The sequence below is a fragment of the Theobroma cacao genome, chromosome 8 (genome assembly GCF_053813885.1).
Source record: "Theobroma cacao isolate CCN51 chromosome 8, ASM5381388v1, whole genome shotgun sequence".
In the NCBI taxonomy this organism is placed as follows: Eukaryota; Viridiplantae; Streptophyta; class Magnoliopsida; order Malvales; family Malvaceae; genus Theobroma; species Theobroma cacao.
In genome coordinates this window covers 10276092-10300436 of record NC_142646.1, presented here as the reverse complement: position 1 = coordinate 10300436, position 24345 = coordinate 10276092, and the positions used below count along the sequence as shown (strand labels likewise).

The 24345-nt window shown below is 31.6% G+C and overlaps 1 long non-coding RNA gene across 1 annotated transcript; it reads right to left on the bottom strand.

Annotated features, from left to right (window-relative positions):
• Window positions 1-6020: 6020 nt before the first annotated feature.
• LOC148761178 (uncharacterized) lies at window positions 6021-7989 on the bottom strand. Its single transcript, XR_016027795.1, has 3 exons — window positions 7881-7989; window positions 7150-7229; window positions 6021-6284 (listed from the first exon to the last, which is right to left on the bottom strand). It is a non-coding gene; the product is annotated as an uncharacterized LOC148761178 (long non-coding RNA).
• Window positions 7990-24345: the final 16356 nt, after the last annotated feature.

Sequence of the window (24345 nt, the reverse complement as noted above, 5' to 3'; positions counted from 1 at the left end):
GCTCAAAATCAAATTTATCTAACAACTTTCTCTCTCTAAACCCATATGACCAGAATTGAAATCATCCTCAAATCACATGATTCAACCATGGAAAATGATGGGAAATGCATGGGAAAGGTAAAGCACAAGACAAATTTAAGAAATGTTACCTTTTTTCACTTGATTTTTGAATTTCTACCTATTTTCCCTTTAAATTTCTTGGCTAGGGTTTTATTTTCTCCTTTCTCTCTCTTGTTTCTTGCTTGGCCGAATGTTGAAGAAGAAGAATGGGTTATGGGCTGATTTTTTTATGCCTTTTTATTGTTTAATGAATAATATTATTTTATTCATATTTTGAATATTTTATTAATTCTTTTTTTTTCTAGCCATCCACTTGTCCTACTTTTTCCACCATGCATTCCCTTTGACTTATCCAAGTCTTAAGTGAAATTTTCAGATTTTTCCGAAGTTTTGGTGGAGCAAATTTTTCAAAATTACACTTTTACCCCCGAACCTTTCAAAAATTACATTTTTCCCCAAAAATTGAAAATTTGCCATAATGCATAATTTTAACTCCTCATACTCATTTCACACTCCAAATAATAAAATTTGATCAAAATCCTTTCAAAAATTAAATTTTTGATTTCGGATGGTAAAATTACCATTTTATCCTTTTATTCCAAATTATACCGAAATTAAAATTTTTCACTTCTAAACCTCAAATCTTACTCCAATAAGTCAAATGGGGCCAAAAATCTTTTCTGAAAATTCCCATTTTGTCCCTAGGTGGCAAATGACCATTTTGCCCCTAGATAGCGAAAATTCCGGTTTGTCTTCAAATTGATCCTCGAACTTCGAATCACCATATTAAACCATTCTGGGACTTTAAAATTCTTAATTTCATCTTAAATTCTCTATTTGATCTAGTTCGAAGTTTAACTCAACTTTGTTGTACCTCTAGGTACAATACCGACTTTTGTAAATTTTTTTCGGGACTCTCTTAACATGCAAACATGCTATCCATCACATGTATGTCATGACAAATATTTTTATAGAGTCGAGCTTGTCATCTTCTCCCCCACTTGGATCAACCATATGATCCTTCTTCTTGACTGATTTCAACATCCGGCTAAATATTAATATTTTAAAAATTTTATCTTGTCTCCTTGGTATCTAAAATACCTTATTATGCCTCACTTGACTTCTGAATCGCCTTTTATCTCACAAATTCTCCTTCGATAAAATTATTATTATTTTATTATTATTTTCTCACTTGCGAAATATTTTATCCTAAACTACTCCTTTCGTCTTTTATCACTTCTAAACATTTTAATTGACCTCAATTTGCATTCGATCAACTTTATTTATCACCATATCAAAGTATGGGGTATTTCATAAAGAGTTAGTAAATTAGGTCAAACATACTGTCTACATCTTTGCACTATTCCTGATTTCAGGAATGTGCAAAAAGATGCAGCTGTAGATGCCATTTTATTTTTATTTTACTTATATTTTCTTTTTATTTATTTTATAAGTTTTTAAGGTTTATCTTGGGCCTTGATGTGTTCTGTGGGTTCTAATATCTAAACCCATGACCAAAGCCTTTTTAATGACCCAAACACAAGTTTGACTAATTAATTCAACTTAAAAACAGATCAAGCACCATAATTAAACAAAATTAAGTCAGAATTAAAGCAAACATGAAGAACATTCCAAAATAAAATTTGAAAGGCCAGCTAGTCATACGAAGGATCAAAACAACTATTCTACGATACGAAAAAAAAAGCCCTCTGCCAGGAGTGAGAAATCTCGCTGGGCAGAGACCAAAATCGAAGGGATCCAACAGCACCCATTACTTGAATAGCAAAATAAATAGTAAACAGTAATGACAAAATCGAGGGAGGCAAAATTCAAAGAAAAACCCTAAAAAATCCTTTCTTTTATTTTTGAAGACCCTAGCAACCAAAAAGCCCTAGCCGTAGCCAAATCTTCAAAAAAACTCGATTTTTAAAAATTTCTAGAAACCAAAAACCTATTAGCCAATTTTTGAAAACCCCAAAAAAAACCATAGAACAAAAATACCCTAGTTTTCTACTAGTAAAAATACCTAGTCACAATCCAAAAAACTAAATCTTTAAATTCCCAAAACAAAAAAGACAAAGCAAAGAAAAAAATGGGGAGATATAAGTCGGCATTACTGTGACCAATTTTTATTTTGGGTTCGAATTAGGTGGGTTTGTTTATGCCTTTCGATCGCTGCTTGAGAAAGAGATAGAGAGTAAAGAGATTGAAAGTTTAAGTGGTTACCAGTTGAAGAAAGAAAGAGAAAGGGAGGAGGACAGGAAACATTGAGTAGAGAGAAAGGGGAAGAACGGTGGTAGAGAGAGAAAATGAAAGGAGAAAATGGGGAGAGATGAGAGAAAAGAATGTTTTTACACTTAGGGTTAGAGTGAAATGGTGTTTTTTTGGGGAATGGGTATTATAGTACAAACGGCGTAGTTTTGAGAGGTAGAGGAGTTGCTGCACAAGCACCAAATGGTGCATATTGGGTTGAAGAGGCAGGCTTAAGGCGTTCCTGTATGGAATAGTCTTCTTGGGTAATCACCTGAGCCCAAGTCAGGTAAAGGCCTTGCTCTTTTTCTTCATGGATTTGTTGTGGTTTGGGTTGTTTGGGTCTAGCCCATTTTATTTGGTTAAAAATATATGATGTAGGATTAATTTACCTCATTTTAGCATAATATCCTAAAATTTTTAGATGATATTTTACGGTTAGGAAATTCAAACAAACAGAAGACTATAGAAATAATAATAATAGTAGAAAATAAGAAAAATGTTTTAAATATGTTCAGCCATAAAAAGAATTTAAACTTAGATGAATATGTATTTATAAAATTATATGGAGTTAGGTAAGTGAAGTATATGTATATGTAAATAGGGAGTAAATGTCTAGATAAAAAATAGTTATAGTAATAGATTTAGCTAAGGTAAAAAAAATGATATAGGAATAAATAAATGATTAGTAAAAAATAAAAAAGGGAAAAAGTAGACATTTGTTGTCAAGTGTTAAAAATGGTGAGGTAAGGAAAATAATAATTGTAATAATAAAATGTACATTTAGGATGAACATTAATAGTTAGGAAAGTATGTAAATTGGATCTCAAAGTACTTCAATATTAATCACGAAGATTATAGATAAGTTGCACCAATGATGGGATGTTCATTTGGAACGCGAGAAGTTGCAATTCCGAATGAACTTTCTATAGGCTCGGGATTTAAATTAAGACTCCACTAGTATGATGGGAGGGTCTTTATTTTAAATTTCAATATTTCTAATCCTAAATAAATGAAAATTACATATACTTAATTATTAACTAGTCAAAATATAAACACAAAAGAAATAAGAAAAAAATGATAACAATAAATATAAATAATAATAATAAATACAAAAAAGGGACAGATAAAAAATATATATATATATATAAGGTTTTTAAAAGAATATAGGATTATATAAAATAATGAAATTCATGATGATAAATAATTAATAAAAATCAGAATTCATGATGATAAATAATTAATAAAAATCAGAATTCAAAAAAATAGTAAACTCATCATAATAATTAGCATGGCCAAAATATAAAGGCAAATATATATATATATAATAAAAATATATATACATAAATTTATGAAAAGCATATGTACACAAATAATAATAATAATAATAGAATAAAAATATTGGGTTAAAAAATATGATTTTTTGGGAAGTTTATATAGTAAAATAAATAAATATTCACATAGCAAAAATACATAATGAAATAAAATGGTTATATAAGAACTATAAGTAAATACAAAATATTTATTCATGATATATATATACATACAAAGAAAAATAGTATTTTTTTTTTAAGATAAGAAACAAATATTAAACTTCTTAGGCACATCACACATCACTATTGCATTGTTAAATGTCATGGCATGTAGATATTTTATGTACACGAGTATAAGCCTCGATGATGGGAGTTTCCGAAGGATCTTGCAATGGCGAGTTTTCTTCAAGAAATTCCATAAGTGAAAAGATATCTCTAGGTCTCGCTAGTACAATGGGAGGGCTCGAAGAATATCTTTAATAAGAGGCTTCTACTTGTAATAGGTCTGCATTCACGAAAATGTTATTTTTTTCTAAAAAAACGAATGATTACCCCAAAGATGGGATTTATTCGTTAAGTTTGAGAAGGAAAGTTTTTCGGATAATTCTCTAGGTGAGAGAATATCCCCAGATCCCACCAGTGTGATGTGTAGATCCGGGAAATATCCTCAATAAAAGCTTTTCATCCAACATTATTTGGATTTTATACCATGGATTTTGTAAATGCATCATGTGCACGTCACACCTGTAGAACCAAATAACATATTTTAATTTGCTAGTAAAATAGAGGATAAAATAAATAAATGATAATTAAGGAAACATAATGAAATAAATTTAAGAATTAATGCTCTGATAGGATAACCTATAATTAAGTGATATCGTTCATGGAACGAGCGTCACAGTGGTACTAATCCTTCCCCGTGCGTAACTGTACTCCCGGACCTAACTCTAAAAATCTTAGACCAGTTTAACGTTCTTTCAACGGACCTAAAATTAATTTAGGATCTCGTCAATTAGAATCGAGTCAATAGGTGACCAATCGCACCTAAAAAAAATATTGGTGGTGATTCCATAATTTTTCACGTCTAGCGGTCGGGTTTTCAGACCCGCATGTTACGACAGGATGGAGGATCCGACTACCTTGGAAAGGGTGTGCTTAAGGTAATTTCTTTTTTTTTTTCCCATTGTTGTGTAGATTATAGATTTGAGTTAAATTTGCAACTTTTCTTTCTTCTTTGTGTATTCTATTTCACAAGCTTTTGTTAAATTAAAGCATAAATGCCAATAACCATTGTGTGTGAATGTGTACAGCTATTGATGAAGTTGTAACTGTTTGGCATGGTTTTAGTATCTTGATGATTCTGTGGATACAACGTGTATGCTTTTAAAGATAAATTTTGTTTGGTCTATACTTTTTATTTTTTAAAAAAAGATATATTATACTTTTAATCATCTAATTCAGTGAATATTATTATTTTAATTCTCTAAATACAAAAATCTCCATTTTAAGTTTACCATAATTAACATTACTTTTAATCAAATGTTAATTATTGTTTTTACAATAATTTCTTAAATTTTTTAATGATACAAATAGTCTCTTTTAACTTTAGTATATGGTATAATCATCCCACACACTTTTCACACGATTTATCACAATCATCCATCAATAGTTCCATATACAACTAATCAATCAAAAGTTAAATGCATGTCGCTAAGTGTGAAAAGAATTAGTATATATGAAACTTAGATACGTTGATTGCATATATTTATTTTGTAGGCATGTATGTTTAGATGTACACAGAAACATGAATTGAAGTTTGATTAAGCAAACAAGTCATGGCTAAAGATTTTAGGTTCATGGAATAAATAAGCTAGCCATATCTTAGCACCATTTGTTTAAGCTCATTGTAAGCAACTTGGTTTCTTTTCACCCTTTGGCTAGTGTTACTATTGCAAAATAAATGGTTTAGAAAAGACTCAAGTGTTTTTACTTAATTGTTTGATGGAGAAACAAAGTTAAAGTGTTGGTACCACCATCTAGACTCTTCTTTTGTCACGACCCGGAACTCCCATCGAGCCAGTGACAACCGCCGCGACGTCCCGATAAGCACTCATTACCCCGGATGCCGATCGAAACCCCGCAAGGCTTAGCATCAACTTCCGCATCTCCCCGGTGAGTGATAGTTATTAAATTTCGCATTTCAAGAAAACATAAGTTGGTTCCAACTCAAAACAATAAAATATTATTTTCTAGCTCACAGGGGCATTTTCGTCAATTTTTTTTTTAAATTTCGAAATCCGAAAAAATGTAATATGTAAGTGGAAACACATATTTCATGATTTAAATTAAATTTTGAAGTCTAAAACATTCGTTTAAAGTAAAATTATAGCTATTTGAATATAATAAAAATATTAAATAAAATATTCTATTTTCTTAAAACACAATATTTTCAAAGTCTTCCTAAAATAACTTTTGTAGCGTAAGAGTAAAATAAATTTATTCATATAGTAATAAAGATAATTAAAGTATGAAATTTCGTTTACAGTGACACGTGGGCCCCCAACTAACCAAGAAAGTGTAGAGCTACGAACCCTTACTTCCTATGATGCAACTTCGAGATTAATTCTCGTCTTAATCAACTATCAACAAACTGTCCTGAGCCTGAAAAATGGATAGGAAGAGGGGTGAGATTAAATAATCCCAGTGAGTAAACAATTACCATCAAAAGCATCTAAAGCCGAGTAGATGGAGACAATATAAAAACGTTATATCTCAATAATGTTCATAACACAAAATTCGTTTCAATCTATACCAAATAATTTCTTTTCATCAAAATTTCCCCGACTTATGAATTTCTTAAACTTGGCCCCTGCCAATATCATTCTCGCGGGTACCTTCGTCAAGGTATCCCACTGAGACCGCCAAGGCTGTTCAATGACCCATACTCATAAACATGTTTTCACATCTGACACACAGCCGTTCCTTGGCGTTGGTTGAGTCTCACTCTCACGTGGTGGCCCGAACGTGAGGTGCACTCAAATCATACCTCAGGAGATACTTCACCCAACATCTCCCCCCGGAGGTAAGTATATAATTGAGTTACCGTGCCCCTCTCATAGGCAGTCCACGGAAACCCCCACCACTGCAGTGACCGTTTAATATACCACCAGACCCATAAAATTTCCAGTAGCTTAATATGGCGAATAAAATTTAATCCAGTTTACCGAGACCAATCCAAAATTGTTCATATGTTTCATGCCAACCCCAAAAATTTAGCCATCATGCTACCATAGTGTCATAAGCCCCAATTTCAATAACATATAAAATCATAAATTTCAACACAGTCTCCATATACTCAATTTTCCCAAAACAATATTTGATTTCAAAATCAGTATAAATTTCAGTTTTATTAAAAAACATTTTAATTGGAAAACATAATATTTTATAATTTAAGCTCACCATTCAATAAAAACATCAAACAAGTATAATTACTCTAGATATTTAAGACGATAAATTGTCCACTCACAGTTTTAGGAGTCGATGTACTCCTAATCCCAGTCTTCAAGCACAATTTCTATACTTTTACCAGTGTAATTTGCTCACCACCTATCCACAATGTACCATACATAATTCACCACATCAATGCTTGACCATTATAAAATCAATTCAGGCTCGGTATAAATGCATGATATGACATGCAACTTATCCGACTACCGCTTAAATGCGGTGCTAACCTAATTCGGCCTATTACCCGATTAAATTACTAACTCGTCCAATTTAATCTCAAATTAATTTTTTTCAATTTCTATACCTCAATTGCACCCAAATTGACTTAATGTCCCTCAGTGTGGTGCAAATTATCAGTCCCGATAGCAAATTACGAAAATACCCCTAATGGGTAAAAATTTGTATTTTTGCTCCGAAAATTTCTATTATTTTTCTAGACTCATAATTCATCATTATTCATTATAATTCCTCAAATAAACATCAAGATCATCAGCCAATATTCCCCTAGAAAATTCGGCCAATAATGGTAATGCAGGAAAATAAATTCTTTTCTTGTTGTTTTGTTCCTAAATATGCTAAACTAACTTAAAACACTAACATAACTTAAAACCAAATTAATCTAACAAGTTTCTCTCTCCTAACCCATTTTTCCAGAATTGAATTCATCCTCAAATCACATGATTCAACCATGGAAAATGATGGAAAGTGCATGGAAATGATAAATCTTAAGCTAAGCTTGAAAAATCATACCTTTAAACACTTGATTCCTTGAAAAATCACACTTTTTCTTTGAATTTTCTCACTCTAAGGTTTGTTCTTATTTCTCTCTCTCTCCTGCTGGTTTTGGCTGACCATCCCAATGAAGAATTCTGGAACTTTCAAGCCTTTTAATAGGCTTAATAAAATATTATTATTTTATTGACCTTTTGAATATTTTATTATTTTATTTTTTTTCTAGCCATCTTTTTTACTTTCTTTTTCTACCACTCAATCCTCTTCACTTATCCATGTCCTTCATGAAATTTCTAGACTTTTCCAAAGTTTTGGTGGAGCAAATTTTTAAAAATTACACTTTTACCCCCGTAAAGTGAAAAATTATATTTTTACCCCAAAAAATGAAAAATTGCCCATAGACATATTTTTCATCCCTTACACTCATACCATTCTCCAATTTGTCAAATGTGATCTAAATTCTCTCAAAATCTCAAATTTTATCCGCGGATGTAAAAATTACAATTTTACCCCTAAATAGTGAAAATTTCGGTTTGACTCCGAATTGATCCTCGAACTCCTAATTACCATTTTGAGTCATCCCTGAACTGTGAAACTCTTAATTTCACCTTAAAATTCCTATTTGAACTAGTTCGAGGCTTAATCGACTTAATGATACCATTAGGGGCAATATCATCTTTTAACGATTTCTCGAACTTCCTAAATATACAAACATTCTATCGAGCATGTGAATGATATTATAATTATTTTACAAAGCAGGGTTTGACATCTTTGTTCTTGTTTTTATGTCCATTTGCAGATTTGAAGTACTTGATAAGAAGTGAAGTTATGATGAAGAAGGCGGTGGCCAAACTTAAGCTTTTAAGCTTTGTTGCTTTGTAAATTTAGTTTCTAAACTTACCAGTTTATGTAAAAATTTGATTGATTTTCACTTCAAAGTTGATGATATAATTGAATACTATTCCTTTTTAATTTATTTTTGTAGGAAATGTATAATTTTACAATATCGCAGAAGTATGGTGAAGATTCATCTTCCCAATCAGAATTCAAACCACATTTTTGAATTGAAGATATTTGAGGGATGGAGACTACACGCACTCACGTGTATAGGTTTGATACTTGAGTGCCTATTATAGTTGTATTTAGTGCAACACACAGTAATGTAGCAACATCTTTTTCGTTGTTGGACTTGAATACTTTTTTAGTATGGCATACGATAGAATATTTAGCTTTATATTTATGTTTATATTTGTTTGACATTTTTAGATATTGTAGTATCCCTGAGAGAAATGAACACAATAAACAAAAGTATTTTCTAGAAAAAAAAGTACTTGTTCATTAAAGAAACAGGAAATATATCCTTACTTAGTGATAGGTCAATTTCCATACAACTGAATACACTTAACTTCCAATAACTATAAAACATGATGACCACTACATCTATGAAATAGAAAATAATAGAATAAAAAATGGTGTTGCAGACTCAGTAATTCTAGCTAGTAAAGGAAAAAGAAGATTGAATTTGGGCACGAATCAACTACTGGTTGAAGAAAGAAAATTTTGATGTGTACGATATCATTTGGTTCTTTCAGTTAATGAGTGGATAAAACACTCTCTGCCTTGCCATTTTGTTTTTAGTACTCTTGTTGGCTTAAATGCCATTTCTTTATGTCGTTCTATTTAGTTCCTATAAGGCTATTAAGCCACGTGTTTGTCTTTTTGCTTCTTTACCTTTTCATAGCCATTGTTCACAACTGTTGTAAAGCATAGAATTCTATGTTTGGAATCTTATGCCTTATCTAATTTTTTTCAGTGTTATACATTATCCAATGTTGACTTAATAGGCACGTTTTTGTTGCTATCATATAAATATTAGTACGAAAATGAGTCAGGTGCCTTTTTCCTAATATTGTCCATCTACTCTTTAATTTTTCAAAAGCTTTTCTGGTTTTTATTTTAGCTTTCTCTACTTGGATACCATCTCTAATTCTTTAGAGATTTCTTCATGGTATTAGAGTGTCACTTCTTAAAGGACTTGCAATTAAATTTCTTGAGTTGTTTTTTGGTGATTTATCAATGGCTATAGCCAACTTCAGTGCAACTACTCCTCTGATCTTCTCCGGTGACAACTACCTTTTTTTAGAATTTACTTAGTGTGGGACAACTAGCTGATAGTAATCATGCTTTGCTGTTCAAAGGTAGACATTGCACTGTGTTTGATCCTTGGGTTTTGAAATGTTTATTGTTGAAATGCAAATAACTGTTACCTTTTGAACTTAGCTGACACTGAACAAATAGTTCCATATAGTGTGATTGAGATATCAAAAGTCTAGCATAAATGACTTGGACATGTAAACCATAGTTCATTGTCATTTATGTCCTCAAAGGAACTTCTTGAAGGCCTACCTGATATTACTAAACTTGAGAAATTTTGTGAAAATTATCAGCTTGGTGAGCTGGTTAAAAAACCTTTTCCCAAAGTAAGCAACTGAGAACTACTCAGAAGTTGGAGTTTGTCCACATTGACATAAGTGGACCAATGAAAACTCCTTCATTGAGTAGGAGTAAATACTATATTTTGTTTATTCATGACATTGTTGACTCTATATGATTTTAATGATAACAAAACATTCCTTATTCATTAATGTCTAACTTCACTATTTACATGTGAAAGATAAAGTTAATCCCTTCAATCCCTTTCCATTTCTACTCACTGAGATTTTATATCTAATCACACGTACATTCTGTTTTAATTTGTTTTCAAATCAATAGATCTTTGGTTGGTAACTTTGGAGAGTTATCCTTTCATCACTCTTGGTAAGTGATTGTCGAGGCTCTCGATGGGTTATGGTTACCCTTTTATGTTACTCCGCTAGTTGAGTCTTATGATAGTTGGTTTTTAAATATTGACAATGTTTAAGTTTGGCCAACGTATGGCTTGAAAAATTGTCTATGTTTCATACTCACAAGTTATATTGATAAATATGTACAACCATGGTGGATTGTTTTGAGATGTTGAATATTACTCATGATTTATAATTGGTTTTAATTATATATATATATATATATAGTTGAGATGCATCTCCCATGTTTGGATTAAGTGGTAGTGATGGACTTGTTTTTGGAGGTTTGCTTGCGTCTAATGGGCCATACCTATATCAAGAAAGCATGAATGTAACATTTAATCATCTATAAATATTCACAGGTTCACATTTATCCTTAGTTTGGCACAAGCTCCATGCTCATCATCATCTATGGCCTCATTACCATAAGTATCACAAGTCATTTGCACCCTTTTTGGTGTTCAACATGAACAACTCATATCAAGAGTAAATAAACATAAGTATCATCAATCTTTTATTTACACAACATATTTCCAACATGAAAGTAAATAAACTGGTATGACTCGACTCACTCTATAATGGAGTGTAACGACACTAGAAGGCTTAAGGGAAAGCTTTATCACACTAACCAAGTACAAGCTAAGCTATTCCTCCATAAAGTGGCAAGCTATGTAAGCTACCGATCTAAAATAAAACAAAATAATCTTTGGGTGTCAGTTATAAAACTTAGTGAGCAAGCACGAGAAAGGGGATAAGCTAAAGGGAAGAGCTTCTACAATATACTAATATCTTGAAATAAGCATGAACTTAAGAATAATTATCATGCTTCAATCAAATTTTTGAAATAATGTTGTTTCCAAATCCGTTCAAATGATTCGTGTTGAAATCAAGGTCATGTAACAGTTTAGAATGGAAAAGGGAAGTTAAAATCAAGTGAAAAGCCACTTAAAAGGAGAAATAAGTTGTTTTGCACCTTAGGTATTGATGCCTCTTTGTGAGGTATCGATACTCTTTATCCAAAAGGCTTTCTAAATGATAGGTACTGATACTTTTAGAGGAAGTATCAATACTTTTAGCACAAAAAACTTCCTGAGGCATTTTGCTTGCTAGGTATTGATACTTGTTCTTCGAGTATTGGAACTTCATTCATAAAAACCCAAAAATTGTTCAATTTCCAACATATTTTCATGCCAACTTTCATCCTACTTTTAAGAGCAAAGATATAACATAAGTTCTTGATATAATTCGACATAACAATGTCAATAGCCATTGTTCAACACTTAAATCTAGTCTATAACTTGGAGTCTAATATATACATCATTCTAGCCATTCCAAACATAATAAATTCATAATGATAAACTTATCACAAGGACATATCACATGGATAATGGTACAATCCCCATTATCTAGGACATAACATAGATAATGGTACAATCCCTATTATCTAAGACATAACTCAGATAATCGTACAATCCACTTTATCTCGGATGTAAGTCACGTGGTACTACGGCCCAGGACAAGGCTACATATTTGTGTGGTGTTCAACATAATAATAGCTTACCATAATTCAATATCATACACGTTCTCTTATGTACTCATTCAAACTCGTGGTCATCACTCAACAATCATATCCTTACATCATGTTCATTACATAGTCATAAATGTGGGTATTTATTCATCCAAACATGCATTATCATAAAGGTGGGTATTCATTCATCGACACTCACATTACCATAAAGGTGGTATTCACTCATCCACACTTGTATACCTCTAGCCATGCAACAATTCCATATCATCCATACTATGTAGGATTCACTTAAAGGAAAATATTTGAAAGGGCTTGTCCCCCCTTATTCAAAGCTATTACATAATATTCATATTCACATAGTACAAATACATTTGAAACCCTTCTTCGAAAAAAAAAACATTGAAAATGATTTTAAATTTTTCATGTATATGGGATTCAACATAAAAAATCATGCAAGGCACAAACTTGATAAATACACTTAATTTTTGTAGATATCAAAATACTTAAAACAACATGCCTACCCACCTCGATTTATTTGTCTACTACCATGCGATCAAAACGTTGACTCCTTACTCTAACTAAATCCTTGGAGCTTCAATAAACCCTATAACAACAATGATACAATCATAAACACAAATTTAATATAAATCTCTACTCTTGAGGCTAGGCTATTACTAACCATAACCAAATCTTGTCTAATATAATTTTTCAAGTTGTTAATCTATTGTTCAAACATAAACTAATACCTTGAACACTTAGGGTGCATTTGGTATAAGGGATGTAAAGTCACATTCCCTGCAATGTGCCCAATTAAATTAGATTGCAGTGTTTGTTTTGTAACAGACCACTGCAATGTAAGATTGTAATGCAATCACATTGCAGTCAATGGATGTAATGTGATTGCAGTTCAAAACCAATGCAATCACATTACATTGCACTCTGCAATGTCTTTAAGGACATTTTTACCCATCATCTTTTAAAAAAATTACTCACAATTCGAAGCAAAGCATCGTTTTTGGGGTTGAGGGTCTGCTTCTTCTTCTCCATTTTGCTAAAGTCGCTCCTCTTTCTTCTAGCTCTACTTCTTCATCATCTGAAATTATGGGTTGAAATCTTTCATTCTTTTTTTTCTTTCTCCTTTTTTTATTTTCTTCTTGTATTCTTTAATCTGACTTTTTTCTATTAATTTTGGTTTTCTTCATATTTATATTTTAGGGTTTATCACTGAAACAATTTGGCCCTTGATCAGCAAGAGAGGTTGGATTTCTGGGCTAATCTTCAACAAGAGGCACAAGTAATTATGATGAAATAAAACTCTGCGTGTTTGGTTGTAATTTTTGGTATTGCAATTTTGGTTTTTATTCCCTCAACAAAATATGGGTAATCAAATAGTTTTCAAGTTCTATCCAATTAGAACTTCTATCCAATTAGAAATGCTGAAAGCAGCAGAACTGGCACCTAGCATTGCCAAATCCATGATACTGTCAAGATAAAGCCATATTCTTTGTGCTTGGTTTTTGATAAAGCATTGCGTGACTAACTTTGGACATTGCGTGACTAGTTTTTGATAAGTCATTGCGTGACTAGTTTCTGATAAGGCATTGCGTGACTAGTTAATAGGCATTGTGTGATTGACTTTGGGCATTGCGTGACTAGTTTTTGATAAGACATTGCGTGACTAGTTTCTGATAAGGCATTGCGTGACTAGTTGATGGGCATTGCATGACTAGTTTTTGATAAGGCATTGCGTGACTAGTTTCTGATAAGGCATTACGTGACTTACTTTGGGAATTGCGTGATTGACTTTGAAAATTACGTGACTAGTTTTTGATAAGGCATTGCGTACTAGTTGATAGGCATTACGTAACTTGTTATTAAGGCATTACGTGACTTGTTAGTAAGGCATTACATGACTAGTTAGTAAGAATGTTATATGTTCTAATTGCTTGCAATCCAACTAGTTAGTACGTTGGTTTATCAAGGAAGGAGCTTTATGTTTTTGTTTCTACCTTTTTTTGGGGTTGGGTCTTTGGATTGGAATTTTTTTTTTTTTTTGGAAAATTTGTAGGAGCTAGGTTGGTTTCTCGTAGGGGGTTTAGTCCCCTCATTCTTCGAGTTCATTTTACTCTTATGAGGACTGTTGGGTGGGCCTAAACCCAACACTGCGTTTAAATTAAAAGAGGTTACAATGTTTCAGTTGTTATGGGTCACAAAGTGATCTCAACTTCAAAAGGTCGTAACTTTGTTCTCGGTTGTCCGATCGGGGCAATTTTTTTTTTGAATCCCTGTAACTTTTTGAGATCTACGCGTTGATAGATGGTTAAAGGTGGTCTGCTACCGTTTTGACCCCCAAAAATGTCATTTTAACCATGAATTTGAATTTTTACTCTTTTTTTGCCTTTTTTTTAAGATTTGACCTCCCATTTTTTTTTATTTTGTTTAGGGTAAAATTGGTCTTGATAGTAGGAAACCATTGCAATTTTTTTTATATATTTTAGGGTGTAAAAAAAGAGTGCAACTGGGGAAGGAGTAGAGTCACCAGCTGATGCAGTGGAGAACATAGAAACTGAGGAAGTTGCATTTGCAGCAACAAGGGTAACTTCAAAAGCTTGCAGTGCATTGAATGTTGATGAAGATCACAATGGTGATGATGATGTTTCTCCTACTCAAGCTACCAATAGTGAGGGATCCACTGCTGCTAGAAGAAGGACTATAGAGCAAAGTGACAAAGAGGTGAGTCACAAAAAAACTAAGACAAAAAGTAATGGTGACAACATTGTTTATACATTCCATTCTAGTGTGGATAAGATTCGAGAAATTTGTCAAGGTGCAAAGGAAGGAATTGATAAATTAGCAAGTTGTTTTCAATTCATGGCTGAATATGTGAGGTTGAAAAAGCATGTAGTTGAGATAGTTCAGGGAGTTGAAGGTTTGACACCTGAAGAAATTATTAAGGCTGGACATATCATCTCTAGTGATATGTGGAAGATAAATTATCTATTTTCATTGTTGGAGGAGTTGCAGAAAATTTATGTGAAGGCTTTGCTTAGTGGCTCAATCTAAAGCAATGATGGGTATTGTTATTGCAAAGAACTAGTTATCAATTTAGGGTGAACTTTAACAGTGTTATTCACTTTGAACTCTTTTGTATTTTAACAATAGTGTGTCTATCCTTTAGGTGACTTCAACTTTGGTTTTAATAGAACTTTATGACTTTTGGTTTAGAGCATCAATCAAGGAACTTCATTTATGATTTTCAGTTATATGGTTTTGGTGATGTTATGCTTGATATTTTGTTTTAGCTTGATAGCAAGTTATTTTGAATTTATGATATTTTCAGAAGAAATTAATTGGAGATTGAGAATTATGGGTATTTTGTTGCCAATTTGCTATTGGTTACAAGAGAGGAAGCTATCGCATTAATGTATACATATAAAACGTATTAAGAAATAAAAATAAAATATTATCTTCTAAAGAAAAAATTTAAAATAAAATATACAATATAAGAAACTATATTAAAAATAAAAATAAAATATATACTTGTAGTAAAAAATGAAAAATAAAATATATTTAATTAAAAATATATTTAAAAATGACATTATATAAAAATTAACAATAAAAAAATACATGTTAAACTTGTATTTTAATATATAAGGGTAGTTTGGAAATTAACATTACATACCTTGTAAAGTACTTGTAAAACAAACATTGCAATGTTATCTTCGTTGTTGCAATGTTATCTTCGTTGCATTTTAATCATTACATTACTTATATACCAAACACTACAATGTTATCTTCCTTGCAATCATATTGCTTGCAATCACATTACATTGTAAAGTACTAAACGCTACCTTAAATCTATCTTCGTCTTACCTTACAGGGCTTGTAGTGTGAGGAAATCAACTTAAACAACAAACCCTTAGAGAGAGAAACTAAAATATGTAATGAGAGATTGAAATTAATTTTTAAAAATCATTTGTCACAAATCTCAGCTTATATTTCAAAAAATCAAAGATATATTCTCGAACTTGTCAAAGTGTATTTTGTAAAAATCATGAGGAATGATTGGAAGACCTAGCATTGGATGACTTGTGTATACAGTGTATGCATTTATGTTATGCACAATGCATAATGCAACATAGTGCAAAATAATAACATATACATATACACAAATATATTCACATAAACAATTAATTGAACAATCAAGAGATATATCACAACATCATCTATAAATAGGTATATTAATAAATCAAACAAATTGCAAGCATAGAAATCAAACAATCAACTATACAATACAATAAGCATAATTTACAAAGCATAATGAAGAGCATATTTATGGCATATTTTATCATTTAAGCACAAGTTTGAGGGATCATTAAGCACAGGATCAAAATGGTGTTTGAAAGATATTACCAATAATGAGGAACATTATTTGTTGAACTTCCATCAAGCTCATTGTTAAAGATTTCAACATTGCTCATGAATCATAGGACAAGGCTAATGATCAAACCCCCTTTAAACTTCGATTAGCTCAATGCCAACAAGATGTAATGATACAATAAAGAAAAGAGATAAAATTGATAATCACATTATATGATAGTCTTACCTTCCCTTGAATGGACGATGAAATCAAAAAGTTGCTAAAAATTTGGGGCAAAATCATGAGTGCATAATAAATGAGTATTAATATGAATATTGAATATGATAATCTAATACTCAAACATTCATGTAACTAGAAAGGTATGAGAATTTAGATAAATATTCAATATATGTACAAAATACTCATAGTTTTAAAAAGTATATATCAATTTGTTCTAATGCATGTCCAAGATATCAATTAATTTGTTTAAAAGAATTCACTAAGCCACATAAGAATAACGATTTAAAAAGAGAATTTTTTTCAATGTAAGCGAATCATCAAATATTAAGAGAATATTATCATTAAGCATTTTCATTCATTACCGATTTGTTCATTTAACAAGTATGTTTTCAATTTCACAAGAACAAATATCATTTACCTTTTCCTTGTGTTTTTAACTTGTATGATGTGAGCTCCTCCTACGAAAAGAAATTCAAGCTTTTGTATTTGGTACCAAAATTTTCTTAGGTCTTTTAGGGTTAGTAGTCTTGATTCCATTTTGAACCACATCAATCTTTTTCACATTACCATGTGGAGATTTAGTTCCTTTTGGAACCCATGTATACCTCAAAACTTTGTCTTTTTGTGCGACAACTCTCAAAGGGAAAGATAAAGTAGAATGTCCAAATTTAAAATAACAAATGTAACTAGAAAATCCATCATACTTATCATTATCTTTAACAAAGAAATTTTTAAGATTGGTTTCTTTTCTTGTGAAATCATAACCTAACCCTTCTTTGTTAAAGAAAACCCTTAGTAACACCAACATATCATTCAATTTTTGTTGGATATCTTGAAATTAAGAGAATGTGTCATGCAATTTATCATCTTTCTTTTTCAACAACTAAATTTCATTTTGCATTCCGTTCATGATATTTTTTAGCTCAATATTAGTCTTAACTAATTTTTCATTTTTTACTTTAAGCTTAGATATGATGCTTTTGTATTTCAAGGTCTTTTTTTCAAATTCAAACATTAGGTCATCATATGTATCTTGTAACTCATCAAAGGTATAATCATTTTCATCACGAGCATAAGAATCATTATCATGAGGAATATGATATACCTTATAGTCATCAAATGCCATGAGACAGAGGTTTGCAATTTCATCATCTTCTTCATCTTGTGGATCATCACTATCACTCCAAGTTGCCATCATTCATCCCTTCTTGAAGTTCCTTGAAGTGTTTTTCTTGTTGGGGCATTCATATTTGGTGTGATTGGGCTTTTTGCAATCATAACCTATCAAATGGTCTTTTGTATATTCTTCTTTTGGCACATCTTTCCTTGTAGGTTTCCTACTTCTAAAGTTTTTCCTTATAGACCTATTGAACTTCCTAGCTAGCAAGGCCATGTCTTCCTCATTTTCACTTTCATTCATTGTGCTTCTCTTTTTCTTTTTAATTATGGACTTAAGGTTATCCCTTTTTATATATATATATATATATATATATCCATTTTCTTAGACTCCTCTAACTCACTTTCATGCTTTAATGTCATCTCATAGGTCAGTAGGGATCCCATTAGCTCTTCTAGCTTAAAATTGTTGATGTTTGTTGCTTCTCCTATAGCCATTACTTTAGGTCTTTAAGATTTAGGTAGGCTATAAAGGATTTTCTTTATAAGTTGGACATCGGGAAAGTCTTTCCTTAAAGCCTTCAAACCCCCAACAATGTTGATAAATCTCTCAAACATCTCATTAATGGACTCATCATCTCTCATTCTAAATAACTCATAATCACATGTAAGCAATCTAATCTTGGATTCCTTAACTTTGTTAGTCCCTTCATAAATAGTCTTTAAGGTATCCCAAATTTGTTTTGCATTCTCACACATAGACACTTTGTTAAATTCACTAATATTTAGAAAGAAAAAGAGAGTGTTGTAAGCTTTGCAATTGATTTGAATCAATTTCTTTTCTTTATTATTCCACTCTTGCCTAGTTAATCATTATTTTGTTATCTATTTCCTTATAAGGCACATATGGACCATCTAATATTACATTCCAAACTTTTAAGTTCATAGATTGTATAAATATTTCCATGCACTTTTTCCAATAAGGGTATTTAACGCCTACAAAAGATGTGATTTTGGATTGATTGCCCTCCACCAAGTGCGGTTGTCATAACATCCATTTTTTATGAATTGAGCTTCTACGATGGATCACTCAAGGTGATGGGTTTGGCTATGGATAGCATGCTCAAAATATGCAGTAAAAAGAAAATTAAAACTTTATAACTAAACAACCAAAACATGCCTCCACCCATGGATCACCTTGGTGATATTTAACATATAAAAGCACAAAATAAATTATTATTTGGAAAGTTACCTTGTCAAGTAATTTAGTAACATAATGGCACTTCCTGAAGTAATCCCACGAACACCACAAGGAGTAAAAACCCTAGCCAATCAAGTGCTTGGCCTCCAACGATAGTACACACGATTGCACCTAAATCTTCAACAAAGGAAGGAGTTTTTAACTATACTTTGTGCTAGCAAAGAGGACAACAATTGTCTTTTTTTCTTTTTCACAATCTTAACCGAACCTCTCTTAAAAATTGCTTCATAAGCAATTTTTTCTTTCACACAAAAAGAGTGGTGGCAAAGACAGAAAACATTTTTCTTTTCTGAGAAAAACTAGATTTTCTTCAATTGTGAAAAACTCTCATGTGGAAAATAGTTAAAAGGTGACTTATATAGTTACGTTAAAATAAATTCAATTTTGCAATTAAGCCCTCAATATTGTAACACTTTATAATATTAGGCCCTTAACTTAATTGAACTTTTTTAATTAAGTCATTGCAAATTAAAATCAAAATTAATTTTCTTTATATTTTGCAATCAAGGCCTTATAATTATAACTATTTATAATTATGTATAAAACTTAATTAAACTCTTTTAATTAAGTTTATAGAAGTTAATTACCTAGTATGTGATTTAAGTCTAACTTAAATCATCACTCGCCCAATTTAATTCAAATGCAATCATCGTGTGTGACCCATTAGGTTCCTAACATGTTGGCAATGGAATTGATTAATGACTTAATTGATTAATATAAATTTCAAACAATTAATTTATTATCAATTCCATAAACCATTATTGGTATTTAGCAATGCATAATGGCCACCCAATTGTTACGAGAGTCAAAAGGTTCTTTAACAACCTTTTAGTGTACAATCTATCAGTTTAATTCATTCTCTCATCATATATCCTGGGGATGATAAGAGCTTGGTACAGTATCTACTCTTATTGACCTCCATATTCGTTCCTACAGTTATAGCATTAGCTTTATAGAAAATTATGAAACCCTTTTTTATAATCTCCATGTCGCCTTGGCCAAGGATTTTCATAAGCTAATGTTAATCAAGAACTAATAGGATATGTCCTCTAAAACACTTGAGGTGATGATTCCTATCTTGACCACTCATTTTCCTTCGTATGCTTCACACTATACCCAAAAGCATCCTATTTTGGCATTCTTAGTTAGGCACCCATAAGGATGAAATCAAAGCATAGCACTTCACACATAAGACAACCTGATGTCTCAAGTCTACGGAGTATTTCCACAACTGACACATGAGAAATGTTACATAGACGTTATAGTGTATTACCAAATGCGTTTCTCATGACGGGTCATGTTTAGTGAACTTGCTCTCCTATGCAAGCACCTATGTTCTAGTTCCAAGTATCTCTATACTTCAATCTATGAGATCGATTGCTTACTTCTAAAGTAAGAAATATAGAATATACCAATCTCTAAGCATCATTGATGTCCAGTCTCAATGATACATTAACTAGGAACATTTTGAGAATATGTTTTGATGCATAAGGATCTTATAACTGCAACCCATTACAATTCCCTTGCAAGGCATATTAATCTCATGGACTTCATCCAATTAAACTTATAACTCATTATAATTGATATCTTTTTTATGAAAAAAAACCTCTAATCATTCAACATGAATGATATTGTTGCACGATTGGAATCAACCCTTAACCAATCCCAATTGGTTGCAAGGCTTATCCCAACACAAGGTTATTAGACCTACAAAATTGAGCCCTAGCTCTAATACCAATTATTAGTGTTGTAAGTTCTATGAAATAAATACCGAGAGAGGGTGAATTTTTTTTTTAATTTCTTTGTAAGCTCAATAAAAATAATTCCTTTTTAAATTAAATTTTCTCTTTGTGTCAAAAGCAAAGCAAGTGATTTTTCCTTAAAGAAAATATCAACAATAAATCACAAAGTATAAAAGTAAATCAAGGCAGAAGTACTTTTATAGATACTTGGCTTTCTCAAATGCTTATGTCCTCTCCCTTGGCTCACCAAGGAATTTCAAATCCATTAAAGGAATGTGTTTTTTAACAAGATCAAACAAAACCCCCATAATAGCTTTTTTACAGGATCAAGCAATAACCCTTATATCGACTTTTTAATGGGATTAAGCAATAATCCTTACACCGATTTTTTAACGGGATTAAGTGATAACCCTCACAATAGTTTTTACTTGGCTCAACCACAACCCTCACTAACTTTTCAAGGTTAAGTTAGAACCTTTGCAAATGTGTGTACAAAGGAGTAAAAGTAAAGATTTGCCTCATGAGGGCTGAGTGCTAAAGGTTTAAGCTTTGGTGTACAAAAAAAAGAAATAATCTCACAAATATTAGCAAAAGAATTTACAAGTGAATGAGCTTTAAAGGCTTTGAATGCTTGAGAGAAGACTAAGATGATGTCTAGAAAGAAATAAAGATGTAAAAGTTTCTCTCTAGGGTTTCCAAATGTTTTGCTAGTCTTTTCTTACTTCAAAATCAATCAAAATTGACCTTTTATACTTACAAGGAGATTTGAAGCTGTTAGACACAAGTTTGAATTAAATCTGGCTATTGTTGAACTTAAGGATTGAGTAGAAAGCTCTTAAGATCGATTATGTTCTTTAAAAATCTCAAATTAAGGCTTTCATAGTCGAGTATAAACTTCTTCTACTCAATCCACTTCCCGAGAGCATGTAACTTTGAAGTTATTACTAAGCCTTGGGAATCAATTGGGACTCCTTGAAATTGAAATTTCCACATGTCTACTGCTCAAAGATCGATTAAAGCTTGCGGGAGATCGACTATAGCTCCTTGAAATTTGAATTTCCACTCTTTATTGTGATAGGATCAACTAGCACTTAAGAAAGATCAACTGGGCATTCTCTTTTTAAGTTTTCACATCTCTTCTACCATTAGATCGACTAAAGCTTCTCTAGGATTGACTAAAGCTTTGTTTCCTCAAGATTCCTTGTAATTTTTTCACTCAACTTCAACTCTATCTTCCTTGTTTCTTCTTTGTGATCAAATATCAATCTAAGACATGTTTGCTCTATGTTTTTCTCAATTGAATACTCATTGTTTGAAAGCTTTGTGATGTTTTCTAATAATGAATGACTTTTCAAACATTTGTATGACTTTAGGAAGATGAAAAACATGATTTTGACAATTTCAAATGCTTGTCATTAAAACTATGATATCATACAATATTGTCAAATCAAAACATAAGATATTTCAAAGCTAATAATGGATTTTATTGTGAAACCCCGACTTTTCATCTAAGGTTAAAGTGGAATTTTTCCAATAGAAATGTATAAATCGAATTTTTTTTATGAGTTGTAGAATGAGTTTTCCCAACCATGGAATTTTAAATTTATCCTCCATATAGTGTTTTAATTGTGGAAGAATGATGGTTAAATGAATGGGAGAAAAAGGAAACCAAAGAAAGACATTCTTCCAAATTAAAGTATGAAAGGTTGATCCTTAATTAAGAAGGGTCTATCCCTAAAGCTATTTGGAATCAAGTAGCTATTGGAAAAGCCTAGGATTGACCCCTAAGGAAGGGAGGGCCGATCCCCATTATACAAAGTACTTGGAATAAATTTTAGAAGTAGTTAGGATCAACCCCTATGGAAAGGAAGGTCGATCCCTACAAGAAAAAAACTAAGAAAACTTTCTAGACACTCTAAGATCGACCCCCAATGGATAAAGTGTCGATCCATACAAGTAAAAACATGAAATTAGCTTCTAGAAATGTCCAAGATCGAGCCTCATGGGCTGAAAAGTCAATCCCCGCAAGTCAGAAGCTAGAAATTAGCCTTTGAAGCAAAATGGTCGATCCTTGCAATAAAAGGGTTAATCCATGAGGTCTAACAAGCAAAAAATAAAAAGCCCTAACTCAAATTTTACTTCTCATTTTTCTTTTCTTCAGCCTCCATTCACTCTCTAACAACTTCCAAACCCTCTTAAAACAATTCAAGACCCCATTTAGCAAGGATTAACCTATCCAAATCGATTTTAAGGTAACATCTTTCCATTTTTGATGTAACCTAACTTTCATTTTCTAAGAATTTTAGCTTATTAATCCTTCTTTGAGCTGAGGATTTTAGGGGGTTTTTACTCTTCAAAAAGGTTGTTGAGGTAAGGATACTTAAAGTTGTTAAATAAGTGATTATGGTTTGAAGTTTTGAAGCTTATTGGAATTTAAATAGAAAATATTCGATTACTTAACTAGTTTCAAAAATGGGTTTGCAATAAACTAGGAAACTTATGATAGGATTTATTGCGCTAGGTGATTGCTAGAGCTTGAGATCGTAGACGGGGCAAAGTTTTGGTGAAATCGAAGCTTAAGAAAAATACACTTCTTGTCAAAGTGAGTGGATGCACCTTTTTAAGTATTTTGATATGTAAAGCTAAGCATGGTTTTATGAAATTGTTTAACTAGCATGACTCGAAAGCTATGTTTATAATATTTAATCAAAATGTTTATATCCAAATATTTTTAAAAAAGTTTTTTTATCTATTATGTATGTAAATATTTTACAATGTATTAGTTTTTAATAAAAGGGAACAAGTCGTTTCAAATATTTTCCATCAAAATGAGTTCAACGGTATGATAAGTATGAATGGCATAATGTTATATAAATGCTTGGTGGATGTAGGTATTCCCACCTATGAGTTTGTTAATGAATATTTAATTTATGTTTATGATAATGAAATGCTTGGTGGATGTAGACATTCCCACCTATAGTAAAGATTATGTAATATATGCTTTGGTATGAAATGCATGCTTATGAGTTGTATGTGATGTAGTTTCCATGTACGCTATGAGCTAAATAGTAAACTAATTTAATGAGCATGATTATGAAGTCAATAAATGAGTTTATGGATATGATAGATCCTATAAATTAAAATCCAAGATAATGGGGATTCTGACCACTATCCGCTTTGAGTTAGGGTGTGTACCATTCAAGTGTAGTTGAGGTTGAATGCCACTCACAATATGTTTGTTGTCGATTTTTATCATGCAAGTGTATGTATCGTAACAAGTAATATAATAGTAAGTAAAGTGTCGAATCTCACAAAGAATTGTCCCAACGTTTGTTAAATATTAAAATTAATACAACTTAATCTTGTTCAAATAATCGAATTAAAGTAATTAAT